The sequence below is a fragment of the Eschrichtius robustus genome, chromosome 1, assembly GCF_028021215.1.
Source record: "Eschrichtius robustus isolate mEscRob2 chromosome 1, mEscRob2.pri, whole genome shotgun sequence".
Lineage (NCBI taxonomy): Eukaryota > Metazoa > Chordata > Mammalia > Artiodactyla > Eschrichtiidae > Eschrichtius > Eschrichtius robustus.
Window position 1 is genome coordinate 70991864 of NC_090824.1, and position 12880 is coordinate 71004743.

The following is a 12880-nucleotide window of genomic DNA, read 5'->3' on the forward strand; positions in this document are numbered from 1 at the left end:
GACTTTTTCTCATCACTTCTCCTAGAGCTCCAGGTCCGGTAGACACTTGGTTAACCTTCCAAGTAATTGCAGGTGAGTGTTTTCAAAATGCTTTGCCACCACAGAACCCACATCTCCACTTTGCCTCTTGCTGTGTATATTTTTCTCACCATCTACTACATGACCTCTATTTGTCTTTCTGTTGTTAGAGCAAAAATTTATGTTTTAACACATTTTAATTTTTTACAGCATCACTCCATTTCAAATCATCATTTTTTTCTACTATGTAGGATGAACTGGGCTATATATCAAAATGGAACTAAATTAAACATATTCAAGAGAGTATTATTCTCATGCAAATGTGTAGGGACATTCCAAGTCAATGACCAAGCATGGGGGTAGAGTAGGGTCACTCTAGGAGTTTCTACTTAGGACAGAAGGAAAGGAAAAAAGGATGGAGTGCTCTTGCGCGATTTTTATAGGATGGACCAGAAAACGTGCACATCACTTTCTCTCACATACCACTGGAGAATGCTTGATCACCTACTCACAGCAATCTGCAAGGGAAGTCAAGAATATAGCCTTAGTTTGTGTGCCCAGGAAAAAAATTGCAGGTGGGCAGGACATGGTCAACTCACTTCTAAATTTCTCAAAAGTGGTTGCATAATTTATGAGGAACCAAGCATAATATGAAAATATAAAAGTAGGTAAAGGAGAAGTATATGTAAATATATTCAAAGGACAGAGCAACAATAACCACTGAATTTGTAGTCATTTCATAATTTGCATTTTATAAATTGAGAGGAAACACTTCTTCCTTCAGTTCCTTGAATGAATGTATAGATTCCCCTAATCACTGTTACTTTGCTTATACATGTCTTGTTACTGGTGATGATAAGTTTAAAATTGGGCTATGAGGTTTTATATTTTGTTTCATGGAGTAATGTGCACTTGGCAAAATAAAAAAGCAGAAATTGTAGTAAATCAAGTTTTAATAAAGCTCTAATTTCTGATCACTCTGTGACTTAGATATAATTATGTCAGTCAAAAGGCAAATATTACTTTCCTCAAAAAAAGAATATCTTTTAAAAGTAGGAAGGATTTTCTGTGCTACATAATTCATTCCTGTTACGATTATCATGTTTCTTTTTGTTTTTTTGATATAGTTTAGGATTTTCTCCTGGCAGGGGAGAAGCACACTGAACTGTAAAATGGATGTTCAACAATGTATTTTTTAAAATATTTTAAGTATGTATTTTCACTTTTTTTTTATTTGGCTGCACTGCACGGGCATGTGGGATCTTAGTTCCCCAACCAGGGATCGAACCCGTGCCCCCTGCAGTGGTAGCGCAGATTTTTAACCACTGGACCACCAGGGAAGTCCTCAACAATGTATTTTTAATACTGAATGAAGAGTATATTTTATTACCCCTTTCTAGCCTTTACATCTGTAACAAAGGGATTTTAACATATCCTGAATTTGGTCAAGGACAATAAAGTATATTAATGTGGCAATAGTATCCTATGTGTAAATAAAAATTAAAGACTATGATTATATTTTTTAAGCATTGAGTATGTATCAGAAATTATTTAATCTTCACAAAACATAAGGTAGATCCTATCATTATGCCTGTCTTATAGATAAGAAAATTGAGGCTCAATAGCCTCATTACTTATCCAAGATCCAAAAACAACAACAACAACAAAATAATAAAGGTATCCATAGAGACAGAATATAAGCACCCATCTATCTGATCCTAAAATTTGGTAAAAATTGCCAATATAATATATTGCCCTATATTATAATAGCAAAATTTTTATAGTGTTTAATTAGTGCTAACATGCTTATAGAAGCTTTCTATCTATTATTTAATCCTCACAACAACTGAATGGGGAAGGTATCACTCTAATTATGGAAGAGGAAAATGAAGCATGGAAATGTTAAACAGACTGCTCCTGTTCACACAGCTAGTAAGTGGGTGGGCTAGGATTCACCCCCAGGCTGTTTGGCTCCAGGATCTGTCTATTTAACTACTTTATGCTGTGTCTCACAAAACACTACACTCCCACCAAGAAGGAAGTTAATTAGAAGAATAAGTGACCATTTGGCATCAACCAGGGCAAAGTATTGACTTGCAATACATGCTTGTTAAACTGATTATATCCAATTTCCTTTTGGTTAACTGTTGGTTATCGACTAAACACATAATATTGTCCATCTGAAAAATACTTTTTCTTTTAATCTGTTGATCTGCACACTTCCTACACATTCAGGCCCTGAAGTCTATTTTTCTAGGAATAATTACAATTAATCAATTATATAAATATGGCATCCCTTTCCACACACATTTCATTCTGCATTTCAAACCAGGCAGGACACAATGAGATTATGTTATACATGCAGCATGACTTTAGTTATGAATGACAGAATCATATCTCATATCCTCAAATCTATGATACTCATCTATTTCTCTCACTCAACCGACATTGCAGTGTTATAAATATAACAGTCCTACAGCTTCAACCTTAATGACCGCAGGGACATGTACACTTTGGTGAAAAATTGAACGTAAGTTGTTTTCTACAATGAAAGTAAAGTTTCATTGTCAAAAAAAAGAAACTTATGGAGAGTAATTTGATTCTAAAAAAATAAAATTTCATCCCAGTTCATCCTATCTCGTTATCACGACTTTAATATCAAAAACAAAACAAACAGAAGATCAAAGTGATGACAATGAACGCATATGCACTGCAGTTGGTAGGGCTTAAACTATTTTTTCTTTACCTGGGTAATTTGATCTTCCACCACTTTCTGTTTCAGAAGGTTATTTACCATTTCTCCAAACTATATGGCACAAATGCAAGTATGACTATCAAATGGAATACTGGCTCTGAGGGCCGAGTGGATTTGCCCTTGTGTATGGCCACATGTGGAGAATCTGCTGCTTGGGGCTGGTCCTCTAAAGGAGTGGCATTCAGGCCTGAATTCTGATGATTACCAACCCCCCACTTGTCCATCCTTAGATTTAGATTTATTTCTCTCCAAGATCCTCCTGAGAAGATAATACAGGTGTTCCATATTGAGGCAGTAAATACCGCCTCTGCTCAGCAGCATACTTAGTTCATTTTATAGATCAGTCTTTCTTTAGTGCTGTAACAGGTTTGGGACTCAGAGAAAGAGTTAAAGATATAACCCAAAGACAGCACATCTAAGGGTTCCGATGAACTGGAAACATTATTCCTGAAAGCAGAGAAAAGGAGTGCTCTCTGAAAAGAGGAATAAACTTTAGTTTTAACTGATGGAGGTAACCAAGCATCAGTATACTCAGCAATGAGCTCTATCAGATGTCTTCCTCTAATTTTAAAACTCACAGCACCAGAATAAAAATGCATTCCGTAAAAGCAAGGAGTAGAGTATCCCTTTTACTTCTCCATTTATTTACATTCAAAATCTCCAGAAAAAGAGCCATGCATGAATACTATCCCCTCATTCTGTAGTTAGGGAAACTGAGAAATTGATGAATTAATTAAGGAGATGACACCACACTAGTTGAAAAAAAATTTTTTTTCAAGGCCAGAGAGGTACCATAAAACTATAAACTATTTTTTACTTTAGGTGAAGTGAAAGGAGAAAATTAAACAAATTCATTACTATTGCTCCCCCAAGATGTCAGCTACCAAAAGTAGATAAGATGGGTGATTGTGAGTGTCTTAACTCAGGCCTTCTTCTACTTACAACCTTTATAAATGTCTTAGCAGTTCCTCATTAACAGGGACTACCTAATCTTAAAGTAAGGCATTCCCTAATGAGTGAATTAGATAACATGAATGTACAAAATTGATCCATATCAAGAGCCTCATCTTCAGTGCTAAGGAGAAAAAGCCACTAAGACACATAAAAATGTTTGTTTCCTCAACCTAATCTAGAGGCTGTACTTGGTTATACTCTATTCTTTTCACATTTTCATCATCTTTAAGTGGATACAAATCTAAGTAATATTTGTAAACAAATTAGAACATTACCTAAAGAGAATAAAGCATTTAAATAGGCACTCTTTTGTTCTCAGGATATTTCCCTTAGGAAAAAAACCTTAAAATTTAATTTCAATCGTCGGGTGGAAATGGTTAATGATCATGTATTTCTGAGCTGTTTATCTTATCTAATGACAATACCAAAGACTTATTTCAGAAAGCTCAACATAGTCTTTTGATTAATTTTTTACTATATCATTAATAATTACAAATGAGTTCTGAATGAAGAATTGTGTGTATCTTTCTGTTAACACATTTTCTTTACCCATATTTCCAGGGACAACATTTTCCATTTCATTCCAAGCTTTCCATAGTCACCTCACTTAAGGTCAAGAAAAAGACACAATAATGAGAAAATAGAACAAAGAGCAGCTAATGGAAAGAGCAGTCCAGAAAAAGCTGTAATGGCAGTTCCACCCAGACAGCAAAGGAATGCAGCATTTTCACTGAGCGCTACCTGACAGATTCAATAATCAAGGGAAAGCCTTAATTGATGACACTTCATTAGCATAATGAGCTGGAGCTGGGAAAAGAGAGTCCCTTATTAATTAATCAAGCAAAGCACAAACTGTTTCAGTCTCCTACACTCTGCCATTTTCCATTAATCAAGAAAATGTGTATTAAAGTCATTTGAAATCTCAGCATGTGGATTATCATTCCAAGGAAGAGCAGTGGAAAAGGGGTTTGCCCAGCTGCACGCATCTGCTCTGGACTCATGCATGCCTTCAGTTCAGATTTGCAAGGCTGAAACCATGCACAGAGGGCACAGAGTAAGTGGTTCTCTAAAACATGTAAATCACCATCTCATTAGGAAAGTAAACAAAATCCCATCAACCTCACTAGGAAAAAAAGAAAAAAAAAAAGAATTAACTTCATTCACCATTCCTTCACCTATCGTCCAAAATCTATGTTGCATGAAATATTATAAAATACATATGTAAACAAAATCTTTATAATAACCTGTTCAACACCCATACATGACTCCAGATTCACTATTTCTAGTTCTTCATACTCCATTTGGTCATGGGAGAAATGACTATTGATGGTGGGCTCTGGTACAAAGAAGTCATACACCCTAGGTCTCCAACTAACCACCGGCACAGGTGTTGAGAATCAATGCTAATGAGGTTAACAAGCCAAGATCAAAACTGTGGAATCCCTACAGCAGAATGGACTTCCGGAGAGGCTAAAACCACAAATCTATTATTGTAAGGTCACTTCCCTGTGATGTCTCTTATAATCAGGGGAGAGGTGGCTGTCAACATCTTAATAAGACAATGAGAGTTACTGTAGAGTTTTGAAAACAGATCATTGGAAAAGAAGTCTGTAGACTGGGTTTTAGATCTAGCTTTGACAACCACTATCTACCTACAGGACTTAGTTCAACCCCTTGGTGAGTAGGGACTTGAGTTTACTCCTGTATGGTAAGGAGCTGGAACTAGAGAAACTCTTAAGTCAATTCTGACTCTTGTAGTCTAAGATCAGACGCCATTAAGAAGGCAGTTCAAAGCAGGTAAGGGTCTGATTTACTCATTTAACCAACCAGGCAATTTTAGAATGATGATTTAATCAAATTCCTTACTTGCTTTGTATCTATCTGTGGTAGTGCCTCCATGTTCAGTTGTGCCAATTGTGCACCATCCAGATACAGGGACCGTCCTTCGCAAAGACTAGAAGTGACCAGTGCTCCTTAAAGTTATGCGGTGCCCAAGCTGCATGGCCCTATATGACAGCCATGAAAACCCAGCCATGTAAAATCAAAGTCAATTTCATATTTATCTCTATTTGTTCCAGTCCAAAAAAGGATTTGAAGAATTATTCAAATCTTAGTGGTTCCAGAATAAGTGGGAAAAATAAAAACTCTGGTCAAGCAGAATACAATTTTATCCATTGCCTATTTATCAGCATTATTTTTAAGTGCTTGATATTCAAAAGACAAATTTGTTTGACAGAAAGTGATTCATCTAAATATTCAAGTGGGTGCATTAAGCCCAGTAACAAAATAAATTCAAATCTGAAGCGCTCCTGGCATTCTAGAACTTAAGTGCAGTGATATACAGATCACCAGAAAAGAGCCATTACCACTCCAGGGGCTCTTTCATGTCAGCTAAATTGATCCCAAGTGCTGAACATTAACTGTTTGAGCTCTGAGTGGAGATGGGCATTACCTCCTTGCAGTGCAATAAACTGTATCAATTTGGAAAGAGCTTGGCTTTGTGATGAGAAAGATTTTATAGTAATAAATTGTATTTTGCAACTTGAAAATGGCTGAAGCCATCATCTATAACATGGAATGATAACCAGGGACTGAATGGTGTCACTAGCTATTTTTTCTTATAAATATTTTATTGATTTTTTTTTTTTAGGCCCACAAAGATTCCCTGGTGTCATAAAGTTGGTTTAATGCATACAATAGACTTTGTTTCATGCATATAAAATGAAATATTCTCTCAGGTATGGTAGAAATAGGAAAAATGCTTGGTATGTGCAGGATCTATTTTTGAGTTCCAACTATTAACTTTCCAGGAAGACTTTCAGATCTTTTCACTATCTGCTGAATATGCTTGCAATGTGTTGTCCCTGTGTACAAGTATTATCAGTAAATAAACATCAAAACTAATTTTAAAATGAGAAAACATTATATGTCAAAGGCAAAAGTTAGCATAATTAAAAACAAACACAAAGGAAAGGGCAGAGACAGAGTGATAGCAATTCTTTTTCTTAAATACTGAGAAACAGTATCAGAAATATGTTTATTTCAATAAGTATCAGATAGCTACATTTTGATAAAGCATGGCTCTCTCCTACTGTTGTGAAAATAATAAATTCCTATTAAAAGGTAAGAGTTGAGATAAATTAAAAAGATGGAACTCATTATTTCGAGAGTATAAACTAAGGCTGAAAGAATTGCTCCACATAAAATAGAGCACAATAACAAAGCTATTTTAAAAAAATTCTATAGATGGTTAATTTATTAGAGATTTAAATATTTTCAAATTTTAAGTACATTTATTTTAAAATGGGGGTTGAATTTCAGAGAGGTGCTAAGTTTAAGGGCTTGCCCAGCAACCTTTGAAATGATTTTACTTCTTCTGAAAAAGCCAGCCGTATTCATCAAGTAAGAACTTAGTTCTTGTTTTGGAAGATGCACTATCCTTTTCGGGCCAATTAGAATATTATTTTGTGTGTGACATAAGAGCAATGCCACAAACAAATAAAACCATTCCTAAAATATGTGCAACAACTAAAGTACATCTGGAGAGAAATGAAATAAAAATTATATAAAAGTCCAAAGAATATTATTATTAGAGAAAGATAACTTAAGAATAACCTTACAGCACAGGAAAAGTTATAATATATTTAACTTGGTATTTGCTATTCTCCATAAACCTGTAGGAACAGTAGGGTACATAGCAGAAGAAAATGAAGAACTGCTTTAGATAATAGAAAGTACATCAAGGAAGGATATAGCTATCCACTGTCTCTGAGTATATTTTCCACTATGTCCACCTCATAATTAAACAGAGAATAATGCACTGAATACTGCTAGGAAACTAGAAAAAAAAAGGCCCCATGCATAATTTCAAAGCCTTTTGTTTATTCAATCACACAGCACATTCTGTAGCCAATAGGTAAGAGTCAAGTTACCTTCACTATTTATCATCTTTTAATATTTCCTGAGGGCCCCCTGGATACACTGTACTAAACAAGATACTTTGTGGATGGAAAGGCTCAGGTTCATAGAGAAGGAGTAATGCTCAAGTGGCAAAATGAACAAGTGATGAAGGCAGAAACAAAATCTATATCTTCTAACTGCCAGATCACTGCTTCATGCTAACTCCTCTTTTGTTGCTTTGATGAGACCAACAAATGTACCTGATAATCCTTGCTTGGAAAACTGTAAGGGCAATTCATGTCATGTTAACAGGATTACTGAGAGAATGAAATGAATAGAATTTTTATTTTTGATACTTTTTATACGTGGAGTTGGGGGTGCAAGAAATACTCTCATAACAATCAATCCTAAGAACCACAGCCTCTTAGTTACAAAAGAAATACAAAAATTAAATTTTGACCTATTTTAATAAACACATTTTTAAAGAATGTAATTCTTTTAACATATTATTATAGCATAATCTTATGTGGTTATAACTAATATGTATATTTTACTGCTGGAAAATTTCAGGTTGTGACATAATTCAAAGTTATTGTTATAATCCGCTGTATTTAAGAAAACTACCAACAGATTCATGTTTTAGAGAGCACTTATTTCGGGAAGTTTTTATGCCAAACCAAGAGCCAAAATTTAAGACATAACATAGTTTTACAAAGATGCATATAATTGCTTGGCTATTGTGACTCTTTCAAAAAAGATAATTAAAATTAATTTTTTTAAACTGGTTTTATTCAGGACTTCAATATTTCATATATATATGTACATATATACAAACATATATAAAATTTCCTGAACGTACAAGTGAGGGAGAAATGAAAATATTGGAGGAAGAGTTAAGAAGCAGTATAAGGCCTAGAAAACTTTGTGAGTCATGATGTGATCATCTCTACTCTACACAAGCCTAAAGGCTAATTAAATTCCTTTAATAATTTTGGTAATCTCAAGTCATCTCACTTTCTCTATGATTTTTACAAAGGGAATTATTCACATTTTTATTTTCAGAACTCAGACTGAGAACAGCATACAGGGATGTTACAGTGTAAGGAAATGTAAGAAACACAGTGTCTTCACTACATCTTGGGGTCTTTATTAAAGTGTTCAATTACCTGAACTGTTTTAGAATGTAGACTCAGAATATGTTTGATTATAGAAACTTTTAAAAGTTGAGTTTAAGTTCATTTGAGATAAAATAGCAATATATTCTAAATCAAGCCTTCAAGCAATAATTTGATATGTGTGCTCATGGGGAAAATGATACACAATTTGAAACCAATACTGTCTCAAGAAATTGATAAATGCTCATTCAACCATAGAGACTGGTCAAACAGGCGTGGATACTGATTTTAATTTTTTTTACTCCACTAACTTATTGCCATATTACTTATTGGCTTTCCTCCACCAGTACCTTTCATAGGTCCTTTTTCACTGACTACTTCCAAGCCCATGATGTACAGCTGATACGAAAAGAAGTGTGTAAACACAAACCATTATATTTATGAAGATGTGATCTCATGGGATTAAACTTGTAAATCCTATCATTGTGTGACAGTCAGTTTATAAAAATTTGTAATCATTGTGCGTGTGTGTGTGTGTGTGTGTGTGTTAGCATCTGTGTGTGTAGAAGCAATGCTATATCTTCAAGTTTATTAAATCAATAGATATCGACAACTGGTAAAAACCAATAGATTTAAAGTCTGCTGACATGCTTCAAATTGAAATGGAGATCATGGCTATCCATCAATTTCATAGAAGAACCAGTAGATTAAATTGGTTATAACACTTTGAATTTTTCAAATAAAATTTATGTACTGGTAAATAAATTCTGTCCAAACAAAAAAAAAATCTCTAGGAAAATGGAAAACAAGTCTAATATTTTGATAAAATAACTCAATGGGGAGGAATAAATATTATCAAACTATATATTGGAAGAATTAATAATCCCTAGAATATGTGAAAATCACAGCCATAATGTATTCATTTTATTTTATTTTATTTTAAAATTCCAACTCACTTTTTTTTTTTAATGTGTTTATTTACTTATTTTTGGCTGCTTTGTGTTTTCGTTGCTGCGCGCCGGCTTTCTTTAGTTGCGGCAAGCGGAGGCTACTGTTTGTTGGGGTGCACGGGCTTCTCATTGTGGTGGCTTCTCTTGTTGCAGAGCACAGGCTCCAGGCGTGCAGCCTTCAGTAGTTGTGGCACACGGGCTTCAGTAGTTGTGGCTCTCGGGCTCTAGAGCGCAGGCTCAGTAGTTGTGGTGCACAGGCTTAGTTGCTCCACGGCATGTGGGATCTTCCCGGACCAGGGCTCGAACCCATGTCCCCTGTATTGGCGGGTGTATTCTTAACCACTATGCCACCAGGGAAACCCCATGCATTCATTTTAGATTTTTAAAAATGTTTCTTGCTCCAAGGTCCTTACAATTATAACAGTATAAGAAAATAGAACCACCACCATCATAAAGAGATTCCATTATCAAGGTGAATATATGAACCACTCACGCATAGAGCACAATTTTAGAATATGAAAAAGGTTCTGCCAAAGGTATGAGTAGTAAAGGATCCTTTCAGAAATAACGTCATTGGAGAATTCAAGGTTTTAATAGAAAGCTCATAAGTGTGTAGAAAGACACAAGGGCTTTTCTACCTGGGAAAGATAGAAAGTAATTTTGTGTGTGTGTGTGAATCAGTCAAAGATCATAAGATTAATGTTCTACCTCTTATTTGTTCAGGTCCAATCCATGGCATCTCTCTACTTATTTAGAAAATGTGCTGCAATCTTCACTGTATTCTTCTCTTTTATTTTTCAAATGAGATCAATTAATAATTCCTATTGATCTTCCTCCACCACATCTCTCAACTATTTACTCTTTGTGATTCCACAGATAATCTTAGTTCAGGCTGTCTTTGCCTCCCTAGAGGAACAGGAGAGAAGTGGCTAATTACAGAGGTCACATTTTGAGAAGGTGGAATCCAGGTCACACCTGACATGTTTAATTGGAAGAGAGATACTTCATCCAAAGTAACTGAGAGAAAATCAGACAGTGTAGGTGATTATAGATGCAGGTGAGTTGACAGTTTTGTAATGGGAAGGTGAGAAGAGTAAATGTCTGATTAGATCTAATTTATTGAGTACAAAGTTTGGCCATCAGTGGAGGGAAAAGTTGAAACCGAGATAGGAATAGAACATACAGGGAAAATAAGATGATATCGGTGGCTGTTTTGAAGCCTACTAGATGTTTGCCCAAAGCAAACAACTATCAACCCAATTAAAGATGTGAAAAAACCTCTTCTTCTACCCATTCTCCTTAAAATTAGGTAACAAATGCTCTAAAAATCCACTTATACCAGGAGGTATACTTTCAGAAGATGTAGATTCAATGGACAGAAGAAATAATTGCAGATAATATTGTTAAGGGCTCATCGTGATAACTATGTATATGCTTCTCCACTAGTCCTTCTAACAAGAAGCTCTAGAGTTACCACAAGAAAATTGTATAACAAACTACTTCCCATACATTTGTCTTAATAAATTTGCTCAATAATTTTATTTCTAGTTCCAAAAGGGAGCATTTGCAACCTAATGCAATCTCTGCCTTGAGTGCATTATGACTTTGCCTTGGTCAGGCTGATGTAGATGTTCTCATTCTTCACTTGATTCTTGACAATATATCTCTCTGTTTTTCTCACTGAGAAAGCTTAGAACTCGACTCACAGTCATATTGTGAAATATATGTCCTACTTTGGGTTTTAGGTACAGAAGACAGCAACATCAGCTAAATTTATCTTGAATATCTAAATGACAACCATTAGACTGGAATACAAGGGAGGAAAAGCTACTATATCCTTTGGAAAGAAAGCTGAATAACACCTGGTAAGAGTAAGGGAGTGATTTCTTTACCAGAATGGTGGCATAGTTTTCAGATTAACAGTGTAGAGACACCGGCAAAAGAGATACTGAAGAAGTCCACTTTTTAAAAAAATGAAGCACAGGTTGGAATCTGATTTTCATGAAGTTGAACACAGGCTCAAGAGTAGTCTATGAGGAAGCATGATTGATGCTAAAACCAATAATGCTAATATACAATCCCTTAAGGTTTTCTGTCTTAGGAATGGTGTAGTATTTGAAGCAGATAGAGACACTAAGTCAGTGGTTCTCAACAGGAAGTACAGTTGTCCTCCAAGGACATTTAGCAATGTCTGCAGACATTTTTTGTTATCATAACTAGGGGCTGTGCTACTGTCATTTAGTGGGTAACACTATGGATGCTACGAAACATCCAACAACACACAGGACAGCCCTCACAAGAAAGAATTATCTGGCCCAAAATGTCAATACCAGCAAGGTCAAGAATCTCTCTTCTAAGTAATGGCTAAGTGGTCACAGTTGTAAGACGATTGAAAAGTGGGCGGAGAATTTACCATTTCCATGTATTCAGGGTTATTCTTATTTGATTTATGTTGCATTTGGATGTCCTCACATAAATCACTGAGAAACATCTTTGTATTCATGTGGCTTTTTGGTTATTATTTAGAATGTTCTCTCTTTCCTCTTGTCTGAAGACTGACACACATTTTGGTCATATTGTTGGTCTCTCTCTGGAATTCAGTCTGTTCTCTCCCTACAAAACTGTCCCTACTTTACAGCCTGCCTCCTACTTCCAGCACAGCCCCACTTTCATCTCTTTTTATCTAAATTCACACTTAATCCCAATTGTTGCACTTTCAGACACAAGTAAGTGACTTTGATCTGGACACACCCTTGTACTATGTTCTTGCCGTATCCTAACATATGATGTGATGGTCACAAACATGTGCCTCATTATACAGCTGGAGTATTTTACAAAACATTGTTGCGATAACATCAATACTTTACAAAGAACTAATCTGAACTAATGCACATTGACCCATATCTTTTCCCACCCTCACACTTCAGAGTGTGAGACCATTTGTCAAATGTAGTTTTCATTCATCAGAGAACAAAAATACCCTGCCACAGATGCCCACCAGCCCTGGAAGACTGCCAAAGGCTGCAGTTCTACAGCTACTTTCCTGGAAACACAAAGGACAATGTGTTTATTTAATTATGTTGTGCTAGAAGCTCACAATATTTAGCTGCTTCCAACTCATCTGCATGATAATGATTGCATGGAATCAGTTATAGCGATAAAAACACATCCATACAAGAGGTATTGTT